At 38.0% G+C, this 27,008-nt stretch overlaps 2 pseudogenes across 2 annotated transcripts; both read right to left on the minus strand.

Moving 5' to 3' along the window:
- Window positions 1-1,098: 1,098 nt before the first annotated feature.
- Window positions 1,099-6,691, minus strand: LOC309666894 (small ribosomal subunit protein eS12 pseudogene; annotated as a pseudogene). The gene has a single exon. The product of its transcript is annotated as a small ribosomal subunit protein eS12 pseudogene (transcript).
- Window positions 6,692-10,711: 4,020 nt separating this feature from the next.
- Window positions 10,712-14,759, minus strand: LOC309666845 (small ribosomal subunit protein uS2 pseudogene; annotated as a pseudogene). Its single transcript has one exon. The product of its transcript is annotated as a small ribosomal subunit protein uS2 pseudogene (transcript).
- Between the last annotated feature and the right edge of the window lie 12,249 nt (window positions 14,760-27,008).

A 27,008-nucleotide genomic window follows, 5' to 3' on the forward strand; every position in this document is an offset into this window, starting at 1 on the left:
CACTCTACCTGTCAAGTTGCTAGATTAGTGGCTAAGACTACCAACTGAAGACTTGGTGTGATAAAAAGCCAAACAATAGAGCCAATCTATGGGGAAAACCAAGAAAATGAATTAGAAACACAAAGCAACATAAAGAACACAAGTGGTGCAGAGAAGAGGCAGTTGATTAAGGAGCTATGGTTTCTGAGGGCTTTCTAGTTCTCTGTTCTAAAACCTCATTCACACCTTAGTGACACATCTCATCTTTGGTTTCACGAGATATGTCTGTTATCTTATTAAAACTCTCCCTTTATTTAAACAAACTTTAGATGATATTTTGTTGCTTGAAACCAAAGCATCCCTGGGTAAATAAGTACTTGTCCTTTCTAAATTACATTAAAATATGGATAAAGCTTGTACTTTCTATCCACATTTAACAGATCAGGAACTGAGTCAAATAATTTAACATCATATGTTTACTTACTGTAGCCCTGTGACTAGAGTTCAGATATTTCAATTCCAGTTCCTCTGCTGTTAACTCTTCTGTGTCTAGAGGTAAATATGGCCAACGCTGTGCTGGTAACCATTGAACACATCAGCAAAGATCTGTCTACAAGGTGTTGTAACTGGATAACTGCTACATCTGGATTCTGCTGTGGTAGCACTATGTGAGGACACCGTGGGTTATCAACTCAGTTAAAAGCATCAGGACCATTAATTTGTAGTTCTACCATCAAATTCATAGAAAAACCAAAGGAAATTGTATTTTGACATTACTGTTAACAAAAATGTACTGCAGCTTCTATTTTAACCACAGCTATAGTTTCAGTGTTGAATGGTTCTTGTCATCAAGGGAAAAGCAAATAAAAATATTTTCTAACTCTACATTTAAAATTCTGATCTATAAACTCAATAAAACATCTTCAGTTCTATCCAATAAAAAACAAACAATTGAAGTCATCTAGAATCTACTATATGCCCTTAAATCTCCAAGTGTTCTGTATAACTAAAGATATGTAGTTAATTTGTTAATAGCTATCCTATAGATATCATTTATTGAGTGCCTACACTGTGCCATGGACTGGTCTATGTATTTTACACACATTATTCATTCATTCAACAAGTATTTATTTTATTGAATAAATACTGGATACACACTGTTCACATGTCATACTTACTGAGAATATAACAGTGAACAAAGCAAAGTCCCTGCTCTCAAAGAATTTTTTAGACTTCATTTAATCATCACAATTAACCTGCAGTTGTTACCATTTTTTTAGACCCAATGAGGTTAAATAATTCACCCAGGGTCACACAACAGATGAGGGGTAGCTTAGGCTTCTTAAAATCTCAGGCTTTTTCCATTTGACTACATGTTCTCATTAAATCATTGACTATGGAGAGAGAACCATATTTACAGCCAGGCGAACACTGTTGAGAAGCTGATAATCACTGATAATCCATGCCAGGACCGTCTCACATATACTAGTTCCTTGATGCATTTACTACAAATGTAGATTACTTCCCATAAAGTAATGTTCTCATTGAAACCAATATTTCCTAAATTACTTAAACAACCTTTGAAATTTATCATTGGGTTATCACTGGATTGGAATCTAAAATACTCTACAGTCAATATGAACAAAATTCCAGATGTTCAATATAAGATAAATGCAAGTAATTTTATTAAACCAAATTAGGTTGAATTTATTTTTAATTTGATCCATTCATATATATGAATGGATCAAATTATACATATAATGTGCCAGAACAAGTTCTAGGTGCTGGGATACAGCAATGGAAAAAAATCCCTACTCTGATGGCATTTACATAAAATATATATTTTGTTATATGGCAGCAAGTGCAGTAAAGAAAAATAAAGCATGGAAGAGGGCTGGGAGTATAAAGGGCTAGGACTTACAATTTTAAATAAGCAGGTCAAGGAAAGCTTCATTGAAAAGGTGAAATTTGAACAAACTATTAAAGAAATTGAGAGAGTGAGCCACAAGGAGATCCAAGCAAAGGACACAAGTTCAATATCCCCGACATGTGTGTATCAAAGCTATCAGGGTGTCAGGATTAGAGAAGTAGCAGGCACCAGATGATACAGGACTCATAGGCATCATGAGGAGATCAGCTTTTACTCTGAGTGATGTGGGAAGTCATTGGAGAATTTTGAACAAAGAAATGATATTATATGTCTTAACTTCTTGAAAGTATCCCTGGCTGTTGTATGGAGAATGGACCATAGGAAAGGACAGGGTGGAAAGAGGGAGACAATTTGGGAGATTTGTAATAATCCAGGTGGGAGATGATGGTATCTTCCATCAAGAGTAGAAGTGGCCAGATTTCTGGATATACTTTGATCATAGAGCCAACAGGATTTGACAACAGATCAGATTTGGGGTTTAAGAGAAAGAAAGAAGTCAAGGATGAGACCAAGGATTTTGGTCCAACTAATAGGAAAGATGGAGTTGCCATTTACTATGGGAGGAGCATGCTTGAAAGATCAAGAGTTCAGTGTGGGGCATGGAGAAAGCATTTTTCACAGGAGTGATCACGTGCATCAAATGCTACTGCGAGGCTGAATGACATAAAGACTGAGAATTTACTATTGGATTCAACAATGTAGAGGTCATTGGGGACCTAAACAGAACTGTTTTGGTGGAGTAAAACGGTAAGAGTGAAAGGCTGATTAGTGTGGATTCAAGAGGCATGGGGAAAGAGGAATCAAAGGCAACAAGTCAACTCTTTTGAGAAATTATTCTATAAGCAGAGAAAATGGGCAAAACCTGAAAGAGAAAGTGGGACTGAGGAAGATTTTCTTCGTAACAGGTTAAGATTGAAGAAAGAACATGTTTGTCTGTTGATAGGAATGACTCATTAGAAAGCAAAGAATTGATGAAGTTTGTTCTTACAAAAAAAGAGGGCAATATAGTGAAGAAGGTGGTCTTAGAAGAGTGGAAAGTTCATCCACATCCGTATATATGCTTTTATGATTATAATCTCTCAATATATTACATGATTTTTATAATTATTCCTACACTGCTCTTACTGAAATTCAGAAGTTTATTTGCCAAGAAGACTGCCTATTTTCTCACACAATATAAATTGAATTTATCAAGAATAAGTATACTATCTTGCTCAACTTTTCGTCACTATTTTTTGAAATGTATTCAATAATAAATATTTTCACGTTTACACTATGGTTGCATGAAGTAGTAATGTATGCATGAATGTTAAGAGGCATGTTGTGAGTTAAAAAGGACATGGTTTCCCCCTAGAACCTGCCCCCACTTCTGTGCTATATATGGTGTACATTCAAACTCTCTCTAGATTTCTGACCCCCAAAAAAGTTTTGGAATTATTTTAAAAGGCTTTATATATATTTAGTATGACAATGAGTTACCTCTTTTGATATCATACCTTACTGAAAACAAACTTGATAATTACAAAGGTCACAGATTATTTTTGTTTTGAATTTTTTAACAAGAACTTTCCAAATTTAAAAAAATAATAAACATTTATGTTGAAAACTCAAGAATTCTATTTGGGGCCTTGTAAATATGCATAATAATCTTAAATTATTTTAATTAGAAAATAAATCTTACAGCTTTAGAAAGCAAAGACTCCAGGATCATACACTGTAGCTCTCAAAGGTATATAATTGTCAATTAATCATTTATCTATTCACTCAACACCTTATCCTCATGTACAATTTTATGAAATTGATATTCAAGTGAAATTCAACATATTATATTTTGACAATAACATGCATACATCAATTATTCTCTGTAAAACAGAAAATGTTGTTCTAACATTTATTGAACATCTAATGTGAAGACATAAGTACTATCATTTACTCTCGTTGTATAGAAGAAGTTAGATAAACTGCCCAGGTCACATAGATAGAAGTTCTGGAATTCAAATCAAGCCTGTGTGATTCCAGAAGCCAGATGTAAACCATTACCTCACACTGTTATCTGTACCATGGTACCCCTTACACATCTACTAAATCAAGATAAAATTCCGAGACACTTCACCTACCTAGAAAAAAATGTATCCACAAGAGAACTACAGTTAAAAATCTATTCTTTCCAAGAGACCTTCAAGATGGCAGAGGAGTAAGACGTGGAGATCACCTTCCTCCCCACAAATACATGAAAAATACATCTACACGTGGAACAACTCCTACAGAACACCTACTGAACGTTGTTAGAAGACCTCAGACTTCCCAAAAGGCAAGAAAATCCCCACGTACATGGGTAGGGCAAAAGGAAAAAGAAAAAACAGAGACAAAAGAATACAGACGGGACCTGCACCTCTGGAAGGGAGCTGTGAAGGACGAAAAGTTTCGACCTTGCTATTCAAAGTATGGTCTAGCAGGAAGCAGCCATATCAGAATCACCTAGGAGACTGTTAGGAAGGCAGAACCTCTGGCCACATCATCGACCTACTAAATCTCAAGGTGGTTCTTGGGAAGCACTGCACCTGTGTCCTAATGCTGATTTGGTTATTTCCTTAGCATGTAACTAACTCTAGGCAAGTGCTTTCATCTCTAAACCTAAATTGCTCATCTCTAAAGTGGAAAGGATTTCCACCATGCTAATTCAGGGGGTTGATAAAAGGATCATATGCAATGAACTATGTGAAAGCACTTTGAAAGGTATAAAGCACCACTAGAAATCTCCCCTAAAACAGGCGTCTGTGTTCAAGGAAAATCCAAGGGGCCAGGGCTGGTGCCTGGAATGTCTTGGCCACGTCCCTCACAGCTGCCTCCACTATCCCTGTATATAAACAAAGCCTTAGAGAAACATCTCACTTGGTAAAATAAATACTCAGGTTTATGAAAGTGTCATGAAGCTGAGTTACCCCAGGAGATTCATAGGGTGATGCCTGACCCAGCTGCTCTCCAAATCAAGCCAAGGAATTTGCCCTCGTGTCAGTGCACCTGCCACCTCTCTGTGACGTTCCTGGTTACTCCCTTTCTATTTTTCTCATCTCTTATCATCGGAGGACTATGGGATGACTGAGGAAACAAGGCAAGGCAGGAGCTGGGATTTTCTGAGGAGTAGCATGTCAGGTAAAAAGTTGACAGGCTCAGGGCGCTCTCCAACCATGAAAGTAAACTGTCACGCAGCAGATCTTTCAGTCCCCTGAGAACTGTCACTTGGAACTTTCTAGTTCAGCAAATGTCCTTTAACAAAAGTTTTAAAATTATTAAAAATGAATATTTCATTGTTAAAAATTGTTTTCCACAAGACCCTGCTCCTGGAGGTGTTTAAGAAAAAGAATTCTGAGCTCAGGTAAACTGGGGATGCTGATCACCACCCCACCTCCTGGAGGAGGGGCACAAAAAGAATCCGATTTAAATTTGCCGAATCAGTATTTTCCAAACTTACTTGACAGCAGAACACTTCCTTGCAGTATTGCCTATTAATACACTGCAGTTTAAACAGTAGTTCCACTAAGAACGTATCTTGAAAATCACTGTCTTTTTTTGGTTATAATATTTAATGTAATCTTAATAGCACAGCACTACTTTTGTGGAAATGAAATATTCTAGCCTGGAAACTTCTTGACTACAGGAGCTGCTGTTGTTTACTCTCCAGCACTTAGCAGAGTACAAGGCATTTAGCCAATTCTCAGTGAATGTTTGTTCAATTTTAAAAATCAAAATAGAACTTTTTTTTTTTTTTGCATGAGAAAAGATATTCTCACTCTATACCAAAAGGATATGACGAGTTTTTATGTGTGATTGTTTGTTTGTTTCTTGAGGAACAAGAGCCCAGTTTTTTTACTTGATCAGTTCTTGCGTTTGATGTACTCCTCGATGACATCCTTGGCCTGAGCCTCTTTGCCATAGTCCTTGACCACCACACAGCTGCAGCCCACCACTTTACAGGGTTTTCCCTGTCAGTTTTACAGAGGCCTGCCCATTCCCCTAGTTTCTTGTCACCAACCTTAATCAGGTTGATCTGGTGCTCAGCACAAAGGGCCTCTGCCAACTTGACCTACACAGGCTCATCACAGTTGGAAGCACACAGAGATGGGCTTGGCGCTTGCCTAAGGCTTTGGCAGTTTCACGAATTCCATGTGCTAGGCCATCGTGGATGAAAGCGGGCCTCAGCACCTCTTCCAGAGCAGTATTAATGTCCATTACACCTCCAGCAGCAATGCCTTCCTCGGCCATGGCGGTGGGTTATAGGTGGAGCTGAATCTTGAGTGCACCCGCGCCTCCGTGGCCACAGGGAGAGAGCTATGATTAGTTTTATAATTGGTTTTATGTGATGGATATGTACATTCAAATAACTTATTTGGGCTGATTATTTGCTACTGTAAGTAACAAATAAGGAAAGGCCATCCTAAAAAGGAATTTACACATAAGAATACTGTCAACCATCATAGTTTTTCAACATTTATAACATATCATGGTTCAATATTTCTAATGAACCAGAAGTTACTTTTTTTAAAAAGGCAGGAGCTAGTGTCATTCTCTATAAAACAGTGTGGAAGGTGAATTGTAAGCCTGACAGTCTACGGGGACTTGGAATCACCGTTCAAAGTTTATAGTCCTTAGTTATCAAACTGCTGGTAAAGTATAAAAATACATCCAGGGGGTCTTGATTGTTCTAAATCACCGCTGGTGGTTCAGCATCACATCCCAGACCTCTGCACTGTGTCCCGAGAGAGGCATTTTGAGTCTGCAAAACTATCAGAAAAAAAAAAAAATGAAGGGAGGACTGAGTGGGGAGGAGAAATGAGCATTCTAAACTGAAAACAGAAACATGGATGCTGACGCTAACAGAGTTTCCTCAAGGAGAGAACCCTAGGTAAGCATGCGTAACTTTGAAGTGACCCACAAACCTCTCCCCTTAAAGAACCTTCTCCATCTTACCCAGATTGTATTTCCCATAACGGGAAATACAAGCCCTTTGGGTTCTGCTCAAGTGAATGATTTGCCGCAGTCACAAGACCAAGTGACTAAATATTTCTAGCAAGCCCATGTATTTATTGAATCTTGCTCTTAGAGATTTTCTTCAAACCTTGGCCTTAGAAGGATGAGAGAAATACAACCTGGGAGCAAAAATCTGGTCTTCCTGAGCTCAAAAAAGGATTTGACATAAATTGCTCTATTAACAAAATGCCCTTTGTTACAGCCCGAAGGAAAAAAAAAGAGGTCATCCTGTGCAAAAGCCTTTTTTAAAGGTTGTCCCAAGGACCCTACTGGTTTCTCGCTAAATCTCAAAAACTGCCTGAGATTATAACCCCTCTTCCATTTGTTTAACCTTCTATAATATTATTTTCAAATGTTTCTTCGATGCTACTAACAATTGAACAATATTATTTTTAGTCTCAAATTTCAAATTTAGCATTTCTTTAGTATTTTTATATGTTACATCAGATTTTCTACACTATTTAGGTAAGCATTTGTATGAATACAAACACACACACATATTTACACAAAACCTTTCAAAAAATGGTGATGAGAACCAGTTTTAGATTTTTAGGTATACCTATTATCACTGTAGTATTCAGACAAGACAAATAAAATGGAGAGAAAAAATCCAAAGGAGGCTCAATAAAATATGCATTAAGAACATGGCAGATATTTAACCTCTTGAAACCTCAGTTTCTTCAGCTGTAAAATGGAGATAATATTGATAACCTACAATCATAAAGTGTTATAAGGATAAAAAGAGGGTATATTTAAAACAATTAGCCTTATAAATATTAGCTAATATTAATGATGTTGCTGTTGTTGTTTTTTATTACCATTATTATTTTAAACTTCTTAAAATTAAAATTATTTTTAGTGAATCCCTATAGATTGTTATTCAATAGAAATTTACCAATGCTAAATATGGAGAAGCAAAAGAATACAGCTAATGTTACAGCCTAAATTAGAACTAGGAACAAGGTTTTCTATCTGAGTTCGGAGCCTATTCTGAGTTCCATGCTGATCTCTTTTTAGAATTTAACCAACACTGACAAGTCAGCACTTTTGAAAGGCGAATATAAGGGAATCCACCAAAAAGTAAGTTACACAAGTTTCCTGGTGACCAAAATTGAGTCATTCATATATAAATTGGATTCATCCAAACCATTGCTTGAATTTGAATATTGACATTAAAATTCATATAAAATACAAAATTATTAAATATGTTGTAAATTTATATTCATTGTACATTATTGTGACTTTCAAGCAGAAAAAAGACAAAAATAAAAGAAAAAATGTAAAAGGGAAAAATGTATATATTTCCTCTCATACATGATCTTTGCTTTATTCTGTATTCTGTTGAGAAAATCAAATAAAAATATTAACAATATTCCTATAATAAAAGTTTCTCATTTTGTTTTGTTGTTGTTCTGTATCTAAGATTCTGGAATATGGGAAACTTTCACAAAATTATTTTGGTAAAATAAACACAAAGAACTTTCTGAAAGGCTTTAACTTCATATCTTACATTCAATAGGATTCTCCCAAGATTTTAGACCAAATATCAAATCTTCCATATAGTACACAAACTTGACACATAGTAAGTTCTCAAGATAATATACTTGTTGAAATAGAGAATAACAATTTATTATGAAAGTGCCTATCAGAGCGCCTATACTCAATAGGCCCTCAATAATAATGATTGTTGGATCCGAATGTTATCACTTCTGTACCAAAATGACAGCACAGAATTGTAATTAAAGGATTATAAAACGGTTGACCATCCCTCAAGTGGAAAACCTTCTAAACTGTATTAACTTTTATGCTGTGATAGGAAGGTTCATAAGTACTCTGAATGGGCCTTGAAGGGCAAATTGGATGAAGTGGGCTTAATGGTATTTCTTTAGTGCAGAATGTTACATTAAGACCTTCTTGAAAACCCCTCTTTGAAATACACTGCCCCACCATCCTCATAATAACCTTGCATTTATCAGGCCTTGATTTTGTGGTGTAAAGAGTAACGTTTCTTACCTCATATTACACATGACAACTTCTTTTGGCTAGAGACAAAAGTGATCTCAGATATATTTAAAGCAAATGTATAATGAGAGTGATAATGTACAACAACTGATAAATATCATGGCCAACACATTTATTAGATGTCCTTACATATCTCTTGAAAGCACTGATGTTGGAATGGGTGATAAATTGACTTAAGGTTGAACACTAGTGTGAAAATTGAGAAGTCCTGGATAGAACTGGAGAGCAGGGAGTTTTGAAAGATGAGAGAAGAAAGGATGAATGAGAAATACAAATATACAGGACTTCCCTGGTGGTGCAGTGGTTAAGGATCTGCCTGCCAATGCAGGGGACACGGGTTTGAGCCCTGGTCCAGGAAGATCCCACATGCCTCGGAGCAACTAAGCCCATGCGCCACAACTGCTGAGCCTGTGCTCTAGAGCCCTCAAGCCACAACTGCTGAGCCTGCGTTCCACGACTACTGAAGCCTGTGTGCCTAGAGCCCGTGCTGTGCAACAAGAGAAGCCACCACAATAAGAAGCCCACGCACCACAATGAAGAATAGACCCACTCGCCGCAACTAGAGAAAGCCCATGTGCAGCAACAAACCCAACACAGCCAAAAGTAAATACATAAAATAAATAAATAAATTTATATATAAAAAAAGAAATACAAATATATGCTGGAGTTTTCTAAAAATAAAGTAATAAGAAAATATAAAACCTACAAAAGAGGTTGATAAAGTCAAAGGGATGTCTAAGGAGACAGAGTATCAGAAAGCTTCAGGTACCATCCTAAACTTGAGAGTTAGGCTTGCTCTCTACAAGCTACGGCTGTACGAATTTAGTAAAGCCACATGGTGGAAACTATCCTAAATCAACTGGCATAGTGGATATTGATTATAGCAAAACCCTTGATACAGTTTCTCAGGATAAATTTGTAGATGAAATAATGATCACAGACCATGTTTTATTTTTTCCCAAGACCTATCATATTGCCTGATATATAGAAGGCACTTAATAAACTGAAAGAATCAGGAATGTGACCTAAGGAATACAACATTAAATGGATTCATAGCTGGCTGGAATATATTTATCAATCAGTGCATTACTATCATCCCTATTGAACTCTAAATAGGGCAGAGACCATGTAATATTCTTTATCTTTGCATCCCAAGGCTGAGCAAAGAATGCACGATAAGTATTTTCAGATCAGCTGAACTTGGAGGGAGATGTTCAGTGGCTCATCACAGAACTCAAATGTTCAGCATTTTTATCTGTGATGTGAATGAATACCTTAGAGATTTAAGCTAGTCAAATGTGCAGATGATACAACTTTTGGATGGTTATCATTACATAAAATGCTCAAATACTTTATTATCAATAGAGCATCTTAATACATATTAAATATAGCAGTTAATGGGGTGGTAGCAGCAGTATTAATTGAGTAAAGTCAGAACCATTAGAAACAACTAGATCCAAAGGTAAATTTAGGGAAAACTGTGTTATCTACTCTCAAACAAGATTACTTTATTTTCCCCCTCTGGATGCCATTTAAATAGGTAGTGAAAATTTGAAATAGAGTGTAATGTAAATATGTAATATATTTAATTATGTCTGATTTAAAATTTTGGGTGAGTTTGAAAAAAGGTTTGAAAACTTGATCTGAAAGCATTTAAAGAAGCCATTTCATGACAGTGCCCAAAAAATAATTTGGCAAAAATAACACTGAGTGGTCACCAAAAACATGTGCTGAATGATCATCTAATTAAAATTACAGCATAAAATAGGTTGTGAATAGGCCCTTGGCTGGGAATGCACCAAATTAGAACACAGGGTCCATCTGGCAATCTCTGAACCTGAGCCAGGGCCATGAAAACCAAGAGACTCCGCCCTACATTTGGCAGCAGTTCTAATTTCTAAGCAAGAGGATCTCAGGAAGCCTCTGAACCTGTAGGGCGATGGGGACAGGGTTCCCGGGCCGTGATTCAGCGAGGAGTGCCCATTTCACATCCCACGAAGATCACAACGGTAAGGAAGATGACCCTAGCTTCCACTTTTTTTTTTGTTTAAACAGTTTCTTTCCTGCCATTTCCCACAAAATAAAAAGACCTATTGAGAGGTAAATTTCTATACGAGAAATTTCTGACATATGCAGAAATGTGCACAGAGTTAGATTCTGACTGTGTAATTTTATCCTGTCTTCAGCAAGAAATTTAGAATTTTCTCCAAACTCATAATTTTTTGAGAACATTGTCATCTCACCATGACAGCAACTTGAAGGAGTAAAAAAATTTGAGGGAAAGAAAATTAAAACATTATTTTAAAAGACTAAGGATTGCTATGGAGCAGTCGGAGGAGTTTAGAAGAATAGTCCAGTGACTAGCGTTTTGCCAGATCATTTGCCAAAATGTTGACATGAAAGTTCCCTGAAAACTTTGTCTTAGGTTTCCGAAAATTTCTCTGAGGAAATTGCTAAAAGAATAAACAATCAGTTCAATTGCATACAGTGAAGAATCAAGTCCACATCCAATGTGCATATTCTGTTTATAGCTGGGAAGAATTTAAATTACTTGCCTAGCACTCCTTTTTTCTTTTCAAGTATAAACTAACTCAAAAAATTAAGTAAAAATTGATGATCTAGCAATGTTTCTCTGGCTGCCATACAGTATGGGCAATGAGTTCTAGACTCCAATTTATTGGTTTGTCAGAAAGTTTGGTTATTTTCATCAATTTAGCTTTACATTTAACATTCCTCCGCTTAATTGAAACCATGCGGACACATTTGGTTAGCATCCACATTCCTACAAAAGTAAAAAGGGTACTTTGTTTCAAATTCTGCACACTTTACCAGTAAATTCTATTTTTCTTGCAGTAACAATTAAACACACAGTTGGCACTTAATAGCAAAAGTTTCCTAATCCCTATTGTCAATGGGTACAACTCAGCTTTAGCAAATATCCAGTCAGGTGGAGGAAAAAGCATTATCCATAACTTTGTCTTAATAATTGAATAAATGATTTTCCAGGGACTAATCCCAGGGTTTTAAAGCATGGCCCATGGAAAATTATAGCATTTTAGAAGTTTATTTAACCCCCATTCTCTATCTCTTACCCTCCTGGGATCCTGCACCAAAGTGCTAGCTGAAGGATGGGTTCTGAAGGGTAAGCTAGGAAGTGCTACGCTTCTTAACTGACTGTTCTTTCTTTCTCAATCCCATTGTGGAAAATGACTCTGGATTGGTTTATGAAGCGAGTTTAGAGAGTAACAGGTTTCTAGGATTTGTACTTTCTCTGCTTTGGCAAAGTAATTCCAAAAAGCCAAAGATACAACAGCAGGATAACATGCACCGTTAAAATAACAACATTTTGAGGTTGACTAACTAATGAAAAAATGATGTCCAACCGCCTTTCCCTGTTAGGAAATATGCAAAGAATAAGAAGAAAAAAAGAGAAGAAAGTATGATCAAACGGATTAATTAAAATGACTCCTAACTGACAATGACAAGGTTGTAGCAGTTAGAATTACCCTCGGGTATTTATGGATGGGTCCACTGTTGCAGACACAGCTCTCCTTCTTTCAGCAAGTATTTGCTGAGCACCTACTATATACTACGCCCCTAGACGCTATTGCTACACGTTGCCACTTCTGTAGCCACAAAGAAATGGACATGACTTGCCCTCTCACATCTTACACTAGAGTCACCTCCACCCTCTCCCTCCTCTTTCTCTTCTTCTTCAGGCACCCATGTGACCAGGCACTGAGACCAGAGCATCTTTCTTGCCAGAGACAGGAGCAAGGAGGTCACACCTGATGTGAAGAAAGCCAATAAGACCTGAGTGGCTAAGCGAGTCGAGAGGTCCAGGGGGTCAAGGAGAGAGGAAAGAGTCAGGGAGAGTGCCAAGTGCAAGAGTGAGGACAGAAGACAGGCCACCTGTCAAGGTAACAGTTTTCACTAGAGAACCCACTGGCTGGCCTCCTGCCTCTGACTTGCTGGACTTCCCCCTTTGCACAAAACCAGAGCTCTTCCGGTGTGTGAATACAATCCTGTCACCCTTCCTTAAACTATGTGAAGTGATTTCCTATTCGTTGTCCCAAAGATAAAATAAAAATCCATGGCTTACAACGTCTTTATGACCAGAGCCTTTCCCGTTGCTTCCACCCTTGTACTCAATACTGCAGCCATTCTGAACTTCTTTCCCTTAACTTCTGTGCCTTTGCCCACGATGTTCCCTCTGAGAAGAATAATCTCCTACTCCATTCTGCTCTCTCCACCTCCTTGCCTACAGGAACTAGAATTTCAGATCTTGGTTTAAATGTTACTTCTTCTAGATGACCTTCCCTGACCCTCCAAATCAGAGTTTCTCAGACAGCAGACCTGCAGTGCTTGTGTAAAATATTTCTGGCTCCACTCCATGTTAACTGAATCAAACTCTCTGGGCTGGGGTCCAAGAAACCACATTCCACTTATTCTAGTGTATATTAATGTTTCAGGACCAATGATTTAGACTCTGGGATGATATAAATAATAATAAACAACCCATACAGCACAATTCATTCCCCACCAATCAAAATGGACATACTGACCAATCAGGACAGATGCCATGACCAGCCAAAGTGGACTCCGGCTATCAAACTCTCATATGTGCTAGTCTGTACTAACAATAATCAGCTGGCCCATGCTCTGTTTCATTGAATCCCACCTTTCCTCTGGGCTGGAATATATTAGCCGATATTTACTGAGTACTTCCTTTGTGCCAGGTATTGTTCTAAACACTTTTCTTACATCATTTCAGTTAACTTTCAAGATAATCCTATAAATTAGGTGCTATTATTATTTTCTTTTTTTAGAAACTGTTTATTTTCCATCAACCTATTTCCATTTTAAGAGTTTGTGGAAGAACAGCTTAAGGCCCCTCAGTGGTTGTTCCTACCCATTCAGTGGCCTGAGCAGTGGGAGCTGCAGACCAGTCTTCAGTGGCGGGCTGAGCACTCCAGTCTTCAGTGGGGAACTGCAGAATAGGCACAGAGGGCACCTGCACACCTTCGGACAGGTCCACCACTTCAGGCTGAGTAGCAGTGAACTCAGGAGCTGGAGCGGTCCATCCACCCTGAAATTCCTCCTTGGTCACAGCCTTCTCAGCTGCCGCCTGCTCTTCCTTTTCAATCTCTTCAGGATCTCTGTAGAAGTTGAGATCAGGCATGCTCTCCCATGGGTGTTCACGGGAGATGGTCCCACGCATGTGCAGAACTTCCCGGGCAAGCATCCACCACATCAGACCCACTGAGTGAGCTCCCTTGCTGTTGCATGGGATGGCAGCGTCCACATAATGCAGAGGAGAGTCTGTGTTACACAGAGCAATGGTAGGCAGGTTAACGTAAGAGGCCTCCGTGAGAGGCTGGTGGGCAGCCCTGGGATCAGTAACCAGCGGAAGGCTTGGCTCCCGGAAGGCTGCCTGGATGCGGTTAGTGAAGGTTCCGGGAGTGAAGCGGCCAGCAATAGGAGTGGCTCCAGTGACAGCAGCAAACTTCAGCACAGCTCGCTGGCCAGTATTCCTGGAGGATAGGACACTGACATCAGCTGGGTTTTCAATGGCAACAGTGGCACGAGCTGCCAACAGAAGCTTCTCCCAGGTCCTCTTCAGGTTTATGATGTAGATGCCATCACTGTTCCTTTTGTAGATGTACTGTTCCATTTGGAAGTCAAGGTTGGTGCTACCTAAGTGGGTCCTGCTGCAAGGAATGAGGACATCCTCCTCCTTCATTTTCAGGACATCAAGGGCTGCGGACATTGTGAGAGCTTCCCTTTAAGTTGCAATGAGAATGCAGAGCAAGCCATACGGACCCCTGGCTGGGTAGTGTGGAAAGGCGGTGCCACTATTACTTTCATTTACAGATAGCCAAACTGAGACACAGAGATGTTACGTTACTTGGCCAACATTACACAGCCAGTAAGTGGCAGAGCTAGAGTTCAAATTTAGTCTGGCTCCAGAGCCCTAACCTACACTGCACCTGTCATGGTATGTATGAGGCTTTATTTTATTGCCAGTCTGGTTATTTGACTTTCTCACTACCCTGTGTTCTCCATGGGGGTAAACCTGATACATAATAGGCTGTCAATAAAAAGCTGGAGAATAAATGAGATCATGCTAATTTAGTTTAGGATCAAGAAGAGTGGACAGTAGAAGGCTGACCAATTGCTTACGTTATCTCCTAGGATTTTGAGGCTTGCTTTTAAAGAACTTCAAGGACAAGAAGCTTGGGAGCTTGCAGGAATTAAGGTGTGGCAACTATCTGAGGCCACCGAAATCCATGCACCTAGAAAGCCCCAGCCATAGAATTGGTTTTCCTGCTCCAAACATTTTCAACCAAAGTGATGAATATAACACTGACATGCGTACTCTTGGCAAGTAAAATCATGTCAGAAAGATTAGAACCAACAGAGAGGTGACAGGCCTCAATATTCCATGGAGTTAATTTCTTAGAAAAACCTTTTCAGAATGCCCGTTAGTGGAGCCAGCTGGAGCCCAAAGCCTCAGTAATGAAACTAGCTGTGTCATGCAGATTCATCACACAAAATCAAGACACTGAGTTGCTTTCTCCAAACGTATAAAGTTGGTTTCTTCTCTCAGGGTGGAGAGCCGTGACTGTCACTCCCCAAAGCCCAGATTATTCTTTTCTTTTTTATTTAAATTTTTATTAGAGTATAGCTGATTTACAATGTCATGTTAGTTTCTGCTGTACAGAAAAGTGAATCAGTTATACATATACATATATCCACTCTTTTTTAGATTCTTTTCCCATATAGGTCATCACAGAGGTTTAGGAAATTTACCTGTCTAGCAGAAATGCAGTTTGGCTTGGAGAGTAGCAAAACTGGAGTCAGGGAAGCCACTGAGGAGAAATCCAGGTGGAGCTGACAAAGGCCTAGGGAAGGTAAGAAGGGTAAGAGGATGAAGCGAGGTAGCACTTTTTTTGTGTTGCAGCAGTTATGAAAGAAAGGTTCAACACATGACCTCAGTTAAGAATTGGGGAGGGAGGCATACACACCCTTCTTACCTTCCCTAATTCAACGTGTAATGAGACTAAAACCGTTCTCTTAGTGGCCTCTTGCTACCTTAAAATTATTCAGGTATTTGAGAAAAATGTGGCAGTATTTCTTGACTGTAATTCTTTTAATAAAAATCAGCATCTTGGCATCCATGTCAAGAAAGAAATCCAGAAATCAGTGTACAGAAGAATTATCTGGTAGACTTCTGGGGTTGCAGTGAGACATGGAAGGAGAAGAACTAACCATGGACCAGAATGAGGAGTTTTGACAATGTTTAGAAGTTATTGTGTTCTTCCAGCTACCCAGGGAAGCCACATTCCTTCCTACGCATCCAAATACCTCATGGTTCCCACATTGTTATCCAAGTCGCAAATCTTTGGGATTAGGTCCTGTTGCCTTTTTTTTTTCCCAGCTCAGTTTCCAAAAGAAATGCTTGAAGGATCCAGCTCTGCCTCTAACACTGAGTACTCCTCACCTTAATCCTGGACAGCTCCCATCTTAGTCCTCTGAGAGTTTCCATTGTTTTCCATGGCTGGAGGGGACCTGGACTACTATATTATCTTGTCCCTGTTTGGACTTGGTCTCATAACTGGCCCTCTCCCAGGGTGGGGAAACAACTAGGAAGAAAGGAGATTTGGAGACATAAGAGTTAAAGGATTGACTTCCTTAATGTCACTTTGACCTGAGAGTCTATTAGCTCCCGGCTAATGGCCCATTTCTGAGCCTCCCTTACCCACCACCGCTGCCCACCCCTAATCCCCACTGTTGCTTGCACCAAGCTTTGGTGCCTGTGCCACCCAGAACTGGGATCTAAGGCCATGATGGAAAGGAGCACAGCTGATCTAAATAGAGAACTTGAATGTTAGGAATAACCAGAATTCGTACATTACACTGGCATAAGCAAGTATCAAAACTATAGAAGTTTGTTTGGTTTTTTTTTTTTTGGTTTTGGTTTTGGTTTTAAGAATGGGTTGTATTGCTTTCAGAACTAGGAAGAGAGAAAGTGTTGAGTTCTAAGTGAAAAATTCCAGTTGGATGAAAAGACTAGGGAAGACTTGTAAGTAACACGGTGACTATCTGGAAAGATTCATTTCGATAGCTGCAAGATTTTTAGTCTGATGCTAAAGCACACATTTCTATTATAATCCTGTTCACTGCTTTTAATGAGTTACTTGTTCATAGAGCAAAGATTAACTGAAATCTAGCCCATGTTTGAGTTGCCACAGATCTTTTATCCCTGATCTAAATAAAAATTTTCACTCTGTTACCTAATGAATCAGAGAAACTAAAAACTGGTAGGAGGGACAATCAACAATAATTCCAAATGCCACTCTAGCTCTCTGGTGATTGGCCTTTCCTGTAATGTCCTCTACCATCCAGAGTTCACACCTCAAGATCATCTCTGGCCTACACTTCAGTATTTGGTTAGCTCTTTCCAGAAGGCAATTCTGTTTCACATATACACTTAATATAGATATGCCTTTTAAAAAGCAAATTATAATAATGAAAAACATATAAACACTTAAGGAGTTCTTATGTGACTCAAGTTTTATCTACTTAGTGTTGCTGACACTGATAAACCACTCGACTTTGGGGAATTTTTTAGTTTACAAGGTCATTAGGCAAGTTCAGTGGAAATACAGCCTATTTGTACAGTGGGGCACATTTGAAGATCCTTATAATTTGTAAATTAGACTCCTCCAAAGAAATATTTTACATTTATTAAGGACTTGACTCCCCCAAATCTTCTGATTATATTACCTACTATAAGAATAAAATCTGGGCAGTTTATCATTGTCAATAGGTTTTTCCCAGGAGAATAATTTTTCTGAAAAATAATATCACACATTTATGTTGGTAACTTGGTTCTATACCAGCTGAATTAGAATTTCTAATTTCTAAATTATCCATGTTAGGTAGAGGTATAATTAAGAAAGTTTTTGTCAATTTGAAAACTCTGGGATGAGGGAAGAGGTTGGAATAAAAGACCATTTAAAATCTAAAATAAATGCCTAATTAATTTATGAAAAAAATATGCAGTATACGTTATTGCCACATCCAGTCAGTATGAATACTTAAATGGCAGTTTTTCCAAACTATTATCTTCTGTATTTTTATTTGTGTTTTTGGCCACTTCACTCTCTATAATCAAGAAACCAGTTATAATGTTTAAAAGGATCATACATAATACATTTCAAAGTTTACTATCTTAAAAATATAACTCCCTTCGGGGAGTTGAATATGGCTTTCTTGGATTCTTGCCTTTATTGATATTTCCTGAGGGTTACATCCATGAGTGAGGTCTTGGAAATCGGGTAACCAACAATTTTTCATGACACAGTGTAACTCCCTTAGCAATGTGGTGCTAAAACCAGGAAAGTGACATTTCCTCCATTGTCTTTGGCTGTAGCTATGAGTTTCCCTTCGAAGAGACCACAAAGCAGGACCCAGTCAGTTTAATAATCCTGATAGAACCAGCGTGAGTGAAAGTTATGAGCACAGACGGAGAAGCTTGGGAAAAGTAAAACGGTAGGGAAGGAAGTCAGCACACGGAGGCAAAGACCATCAGTCACCAGCATCAATTTTCCACTGGTTTATAAACCAGCATATTGGGGAGAGTGGGGTTTGAGAATAGGAGCTGGGAGGAGAGTCGTTTTTAATATACTGTTCTTCCTTTCGGTTCTTTCTTTTAATCCTGTGGTGTTGAAAGCACAGCTTTCTCAAAGACAATCTGACCTATAGTCAACATTATAAATCACTCTCTAACCTCATAAACTGAGGGTCTGCAATGAAGATCTGTAATCAACACTGTAACTCATTCTTCTAACCACATAAGTTAAAAAAAAAAAGACCCTCTAACATCCTTATGGTCAATTCTAGAAAACAAATACAAAGATAAGGTAGGTTTTGTGTTTTTTTTCTCAGAAAACTTTTTATGCATCAACACTACTTGAAGCTATTACTTGTTAGTTTAGGGCTTAATATCTTGAACATTTTCTGAAATCAATAAATGTAGGGTACACAGTAATGAGAATATTGTGAACAGCACGGTTAACTATTGGATTACTCCTCAAAATCTAAAACAGAATGAAAATCCTGCTTTTAAAATTCCAGTGAATGTAATCAGAGTTTTTCCAGTTAATCTGGAACTATTCCTGGGTGTAGCATCACATCAACCTACCAACGTACTAGTAAATTGGCTGATTTCTGCCTACCACTTATACCAACAACCATGAATCTGTAGGATAGGATGTAAAAAATTCTAAGATACAGAGCAGCCCAAGCGAGGTGCCAGGCAAGTGCCAAAGACAACAGCTCTGAGTAAGAACATAAATAAGAAAATATATAACAGGACTGTGAAATAACAGTATGGTTCCAGATTTAGGAAACTTTTAGTGTCATTCTATTCTATGTGGATCAGAACAACACTAAAAGCCTGGATCTGGGTGTTACATCTTTAAATAGACAATACAAAATAAGTGTCTACTGGAGACCAATCGGTTTAGAAACCATGAGCTACGAAGAAAAGTTGCACAAACTAATTTTCGTGACAACTTGGCAAAGAAAAGATGAGGATAGACTATGGTGATATTATCAAAAATTGGAAGAGTAGATCAGTCCCTGTAACTTCAGAAAACACAAGCGAGCAGTTTTGCTAATATATTTTACTCCACATGGAGCAAAAATGAAGTGGTAAAAAAGAAAAGAGGTGGCTGAATATTACTACTTCGAGCGTCCAAGCAGAGATCATGTGATCATGTGCCAAGGGGGATGATGAAGAAATTCTTAACTTTTCACCCAGCACTGTGATTTTGTAGATCTCAATGTATGATCCTTTGCCAAACGTAACTTTTTATTTAAAAATTTTAGAGATTAAAAAGCCAGAAATCACTTAAAAGTTTAAATCCAGCCTATAACAAGATGCATATCCATCCTTTAATATTCATTAAGTTTATTCTGGGCTTATGACACAGTCCAGTGCACATCAGATATTGTTACAAATTATACACCTAAGATAAAATAATAAGGAAAGGCAATAGAGTCAACAGCACTTATATTTTGAAACATGTTGATAACAGCTTAGTAACAATACTTCCTAGCAGGTGGAGACTGTATTGCATGCAGTATAAGATGAGAAAAAAATTTAAACAGTGGCACAGAATTTGAAGTTGGCAAGACTGATGCTATCACTAACATTGCATAGGAGATTTCCATATGCTATTTCTGCATGTAAGAAAAGGTCACAAATTCGCTTAGATTGGACCACACACACAGAGGGATAATTCAAATTCCCTTGCTCTTTATAATCTCTTCTCCATGTCACTAATTCATCCACTTAGTCATCATTTATCTGAACATATGTATGCCCTCACTATCGAAGGGCATCGTTTAAATCCATCTCCTTGGACTCTACGTGCTTTAAAAGCATTAATGTCCTACTACATCAGGCCGTAATTTCAATAATATTTTCCACTGTATTTAAGGAATTACTTGGTGGGAACGGATTAGAAGTTTTGAAATCAGCATGTTCTTTTTGCATGACTTATTTGCAAAAGCCCCTCTGTCTTGTACTGGTGATTACCTTCCCTGCACATTAGTGAGCACTCCAGAGTTGGATGCATGCTGGGGACAACAATCGTTAATGTTTATGATCTACATGGCATATTCCCTGTTTGCCTCTCATCCTTTTTCCTTGATAATTTTTCTTCATAGCGCTTGGCAACCCTGATTACAGATCTGTATCCCTTACCCAAAACCTTTGGGGCCATCTGTGCTTCCAAACTGAATTTGTTTAGAACTTTTAGGAAGGCTTTATGGCACACTCCCAGCAGGGTCTGTGACAGCCCCTCATAAGCAAACATTAACATTTCTTCAATGCAGTTCATGGGAATTCATACCAAGAGGGATAAACAAAGACTACAAATAGCTTCATCTTTCCCCAGGTCATGTTCTGCTGCCAGAGAAGTTCAAGTCAGGTCAGGTTTTGCTGCCAACTGAGTTAGGAAATACCTTTCAGTTTGAAGAGCTTTTTGAATTCAGAATCACAGATAAAAGATTGTGGACTTGTAAATATTTATTCTTTGTCTATTTTCTGTCCAGCCTCCCAACTAAGATTTAAGAGCTGTGGAGACCTGAATATTTTGTTTATCCTCTTTTTTGTGTCTCCCAAGTCCAGAATAATGAAAGACACAAAATCCCAGTAAACAGTTGTTGAGTGAATGAATGAATGAATGAATGAATGAGATGGTCTGGCACTAGAGCTCTGCCTAATGGAAGAACTCTATAATGTCTACCAGATCATCTCTCTTAGGGACTTTAAATAGTAATACACAGAGTGGGAGACAGGCCGTGAACTATGCAGAACCTGAAAAACAAGATAAAACACAACAAAACTACCAGTGGAAAGGAAAGGCATTAAGCAAAAGCAGTTAGGCAATAAAAGATGTAAGCAGAAGCCATGAGGTAGAAAGAGAGAAGAGAAGGTCATTCTTTAGTCCGAAGTATTAGAAATAACAGAGACAGTGGAAAAGATTCCAGACTCCACACAACAGATTCTAAGACTCTGTATCAGTGACACCATACAAAATGTCCATTAACTAAATCGTTGTTTGACTTTGTTCCTTGCAACTTGAAACACCACCTTAGATGAACTATATAACTTCTCTGAGCCTCAAATCTTTACCTATTAAATGACGAGTTTGGAGAGAGGATGCCAAAACTTCTTTCCAAATAAAATAATTGTGTACAGCGGTGGTTCTCAAATATTAGTATACAGAATCACTTGGAGGGATTGTTTAAACTCAGATCACTAGACCCCACCCCCAGAGGTCTTTTGGTTTTGGTTTTTTTTTTTTCTTCTGGCTGTGCTGCACAGCTTGTGGGACCTTAATTACCCCACCAGGGATCGAACCTGGCCCCGGCAGCGAAAGCGCCGAGTCCTAACCACTGGACCGCCAGGGAATTCCCCAGGGTTTTTGCTATAAGATTTGGGTGGTGCTTGAGAATTTGCCTTCCTCAGATGAAGGTGATGCTAATACACTGCTTCAGGGACCACAGTTTTGAGGGCTGCTGGTCTACTACACAAGCAGCATTTATTTTACAAAACACATGTGAGCCATTATCCAAATTCTGGTGCCCTCTGCAAATTGTTTGACTCTGTCCATCTATAAAGCGATGTGCAAGCTTCCCATCCACTCCTGATATTCAATTTGATTTCCAGCCCGGAAATGCGAAAAACAATGACAGAATTTCTTTTCATCGTGATGGCTATTTAACCATAAAGCTAACGTTTTTGAAATTAAATGAAACTGATGTTTAATACTGTCTCACAGACACCCAGAGACAGGCTTGAAAGAAGAGAAATTTCAGTATGTTTATTCCCTTTGGACCTACTTGTGGCAGCCGCTTATTTTCTGGCATTCAGAAATTTTTAACTTCAAATGACACAGTACGGCCAATCTATGTCCAACTGAGTTTAAGGCACAAACAAAGTTGCTCACTTCCCTGGCAAGTTTTTATGAACTGAAAACTTTACAGAATAATTCCGATTACTCTTACCAGTGCAAAAAAGAAGCTACACAGCTTGGTTTTTTTTTAACAGTCAGATCAAAATTATCATTAGAAAAAAGGATTTCCAGTGTGGCAGGTTCAAAAGTAAAGTCTCAGAAAATCTAGAACCACCAAATTAACAGAATGACTTCTTGGGGCATAATTATACTTCAAAGAAAGTAAATGCTATTACTCGCTTGCAAAGACAAGAAAATAGGTGCAGATCGCTGTAAGTGCTCCACAGCTCACTGGAAAACATCTTGGAAAAATCTTTTATTACCAAATGACACCTTGGCAAAACTATCCACCCTGCTGTCCTGGGGGAGGAAAATGGTGGTGGGGGCCGAGATAACCTGGGGCAGTGTTGTAGCTGACTGATCCATGCGTGATTAATTATCATGTACAAATATGGGTGTGACAAAGCATGTAAAAGGCAAAGTGCACGTGTGGGTCACCTGACGCTCTTCCAGAAATGAACAATGGATCCCTGAAGACTGAACTATGCATGGTACCACAGTCAGGAAAAAGAAGATGGAAAAGGAAGGATTAAAAGGTTGACAATGATTTTTTTTTTTTCTGAAGCCAGTTTATTTTTCTTTGAGCTAAAAGTGTTCTGCCTCAAGGCTGGCATAAAGCAGCCTTTCCAGGAAGCCACATTTATCACACCGAAGAAAAGCACCACAAAGGAGACAGCATGATAAATACCTGGTTTGGGGATCCCAAGATAGTGTCCAGAAATGAGGATAAGAATTTATTTATCTCCTTGAAGCCTGGGCTCTAGCTCAAATAATATTCTCAGCAAACTTGCTTCAAAATACCCAAATCTACTCATTGGTTTAAGACATTAGATGTATTAATTACATGATGCTTCATCATATTCTAAAAATGGTTTATAGAGTTGTCCTCTAAGACACACATGCAAGTTATTTGTTATGGTGACTGCTTGCTTTGCAGAGTCTCTGCCCTTGACCCAGTCCTATAGATCAATGTCAGGCCAAGTGAGATCTCCAGAAAGGGACAGCATGAACCCTCTCGCCAAGGTTAGGCTTTTGAAGCTAAAAGTTGGTCCCCGACTCTGGGATCAGACTGACTTGGGTTTGAATTTTATCTCCAAACTTAAAGTTGTATGACCTTAAGTGACCTAACCTCTGGAAGTCTCAATTCCCTCCAGCATAAAAGGAGGCTAATTATAAATCATGCCTCAAAGGATGTTTGTGAGTGAAAGTGAGGTATGATTATATATATATGTGTTTATGTCTGGCACATAGTAAGTGTTCAATAAGTATCAGTTACTATTATTAATACCATTGTTTTTATAGTAGAACTTCTCTCAATGACCTTCCATTAACTGATTTGCCAGATTAATTCACCATACTATCCATTCCTTCTGTTAAGCATATAGACTGATGCCCACAGCACTCTGAATGCTCTCGACAGCAACCTACATCTCGGAAACCTGTACACTGAGTTTTATGCTTAACAAAAGCCACACAAATTTATTGCCAAACTTGATTGTGACCAATGTAATAGTTATTGGAATTTTGTAATTTAATAAATATTATGTAAACATAAAGCATAAGAGCAAAAACAAAGAGTTGTTATCTCTGTGGAAGCTAAGTGAAATGCTTTGGAAAGATAAGTAGAAAAATGATTTCTGCCAAATTAAGTGACAAAACTACAGAAGGTTAGGGGAAAAGATCACAATAATCTAGAAAGTACTGTACGTAGATTGCCTCATATGTATATTTAAGATCATTCTACATTTTAAAGAAATAGAAGTGGAAATTGTAAAGAAGGCATTTTGGATGTTGCTTATGAAAGAAAGATACTGGAGAGCTCTAATCAGCAGACCAGTATGCCAAGAAAACACTCTGGCCCTACATCAAAAGATTGACAGTGGAATGTCTGTACATATTTTTTAAGTTAAAATAAAATGTTTGGTATATGAATATATCATTCCCCCCCACCCAGTTGCTATTTTTGAAAGCAAACAATACAACACCAAGAGTGAACTCTAAGGTAAACTATGGAATTTGGGTGATGATGATGTGTCATTATAGGTTCATCAATTAATGGTAACAAATGCATCACTCTGGTGAGGGATGCTGAAAGCGGGGGAGGCGATGCATGTGTACAGGCAGGGAGTATATGGGAAATTTATGTCCCTTCCTCTCAGTTTTGCTGTGTACCTAAAACTACTCTTAAAAAAATAATTTAAAAGTCTTAAAAAAAAAAGAAAAAAGAAAAGTAAATGACCATTGCTGGTCCCAACTGACTTAGATATAGCATTATTCAAATACCCTTACTCACTAAGCTGCTTTTCAGAGTTCTAAATTTAAATACGTTAGGGAAAGGGAACTACTTCAGCAAGTAGGTAGGGACTTGTTTTTGTGATTTACCCACAACCATATTCAGTCACATAAAATAGCATTTCCTGTAATACATGAGATCCAGGCCAAAAAGCGTTGCCCTGAGGTAGCAAAAGAGGGACATTTGGAATAGAAGTTTACAAGCGTTGCTCTACTAACTGGCATCCTCAAAATTGTCAGGAGAGCTTTCTAAAAGTACAGATTCCTAAGACCCATGTCCAGTATTTGGAAATAGTAGGTCTGGGGTAGGACCCAGGAAACTGTGGGGTTTTTTTAAGTTTCCTAGATGCTTCTGATGGGTAACCAGGTTTGAGAAAAATTGATGTTGAGCAGTACTAATCTAAATATAATGCAAGCCACATTTTCTGGTAGCTACATTTTCAAAAGGATTTTCTAGTAGCCTCATTTAAAAAAGAAAACTTAATAAGACATTTTATTTAAATCAATAAGCTCAAAATATTACCATTTCAACACATAATCAACATAAAAATTATTAATAAGATATTTTACGTCCTTTTTATTTGTACTAAGTCTTTGAAATCCAGTGTGTGTTTTACACTCAGCGCATCTCAGTTTGGACCAGCCCCACCGCAAGTGCTCAACAGCCACCTAGGGCTACTGGCGGCCACATTGGGAAGGACAGATCTGGGGTGTAAAGTGGTAAATCATCTTAGTGATGTACGCTGTCTTGGTGATGGTACTATATTTTGATGGTTCACAACTACTAAGTGATTGAGGAAAGAAGGTGATTAGAAAAGTCAAAAAGGAGAATGAGACAGCATGAAAAATGAAGGATGAACATGACCCTTAACTCTTTAACTGGGAGGTTTTTGTACTGTAAGTGAAGGAAGCACACAAATATTCAAGGGAAAACAAATAAAACTGATGTCTGTGTAAGCAAGAAGGGGAAAAGTTGGAGAATTCAATTAGACAAGAGTAAAAACTGTCTACCACACAACTCCAGTTTTTAAGTCCAAAAATAGAATTCCTACAGAGTTCATGTTCACCTTTCAGAAACCTGTGTGACAGTAGAGTATGGAATAGAAATACGTTTATGAAAAAAGTAAACTGCCCAGCATAAAAGTAACTTATAGAAGCATTTCCAAATGTTTTAAGCTGTGCACACACTTTTTCATCTATCACACTATAATGTTAGTGAAAACACATTTTGGAGGCTGAAATCATAAATCTGAACAAAGAGCTTAACATAGAACTGATGCACATTATCCTTTGGGAATTTAACTAATTTTTTTTTTTAAGATTTCAACAGTAAAGTATTCTAACCAGGACTATCACAGCCAAAAATGCTGTAAATCAAACAAAACATTTGTGAAGGAAAGCTCCTTAATTCCTCACCAAACACTTGTATCAATGAAAAAACAATCAGAATAGAACAAATTCCGTGTCAGAGGTTAATGGGGATGTGTGAGGTATCATATTGCAGACTTTTATTATACAGTATGTAAAAAATTCTATAGGAGCCAAGTGTTTCATCTGAAGCCTGTAACTGCACTCAATTTACATATGAATCTAACATAAATACATTTTTTCATTTTCCTCTTACCTAGTGACTTGACGGCACAAAATCAGGTTTTGAAGCAACCACAGAGGCAATGATAAAGTTCTAACAATTTAAAACTGAATCCTTTAACATGCCAATTCATAAATACATAAAATGATGCTATTGATCCTCCATTTGGAGACACATCTTTTACTTGTTCATCCAATAGAGGCACTGGATTTTCACTGCTCTGTCATCTATACTTTTGCTCAGGTTAGAAGTGGCCAAGGAAACTCAGGATCCAAATTATAAATAAGCAGTAACTTGACAACATGAGCATCTAGTTTGTATATTTATACATGTAAGTCACAATGGCTGTATTATTAATGATTAACAAATGAACAGATTTTTCTGTAACTTCTTTAGGGGTAGATCCAAAAGGTGTTTGAAATCACAGCAATTAACTTTTAGCTAAGAAAACAGATATGTATCTCAATGTATCTCTTGGATAGGTTAAATTATTGACTATTAATTGACTATTTTCAATTAACAGATTCAATCAAGACAGCAGTTAAATAAGCAAAACATTACACTGAGAACA

The sequence above is a fragment of the Balaenoptera physalus genome (genome assembly GCF_965194825.1).
Source record: "Balaenoptera physalus genome assembly, chromosome: 9".
NCBI lineage: Eukaryota > Metazoa > Chordata > Mammalia > Artiodactyla > Balaenopteridae > Balaenoptera > Balaenoptera physalus.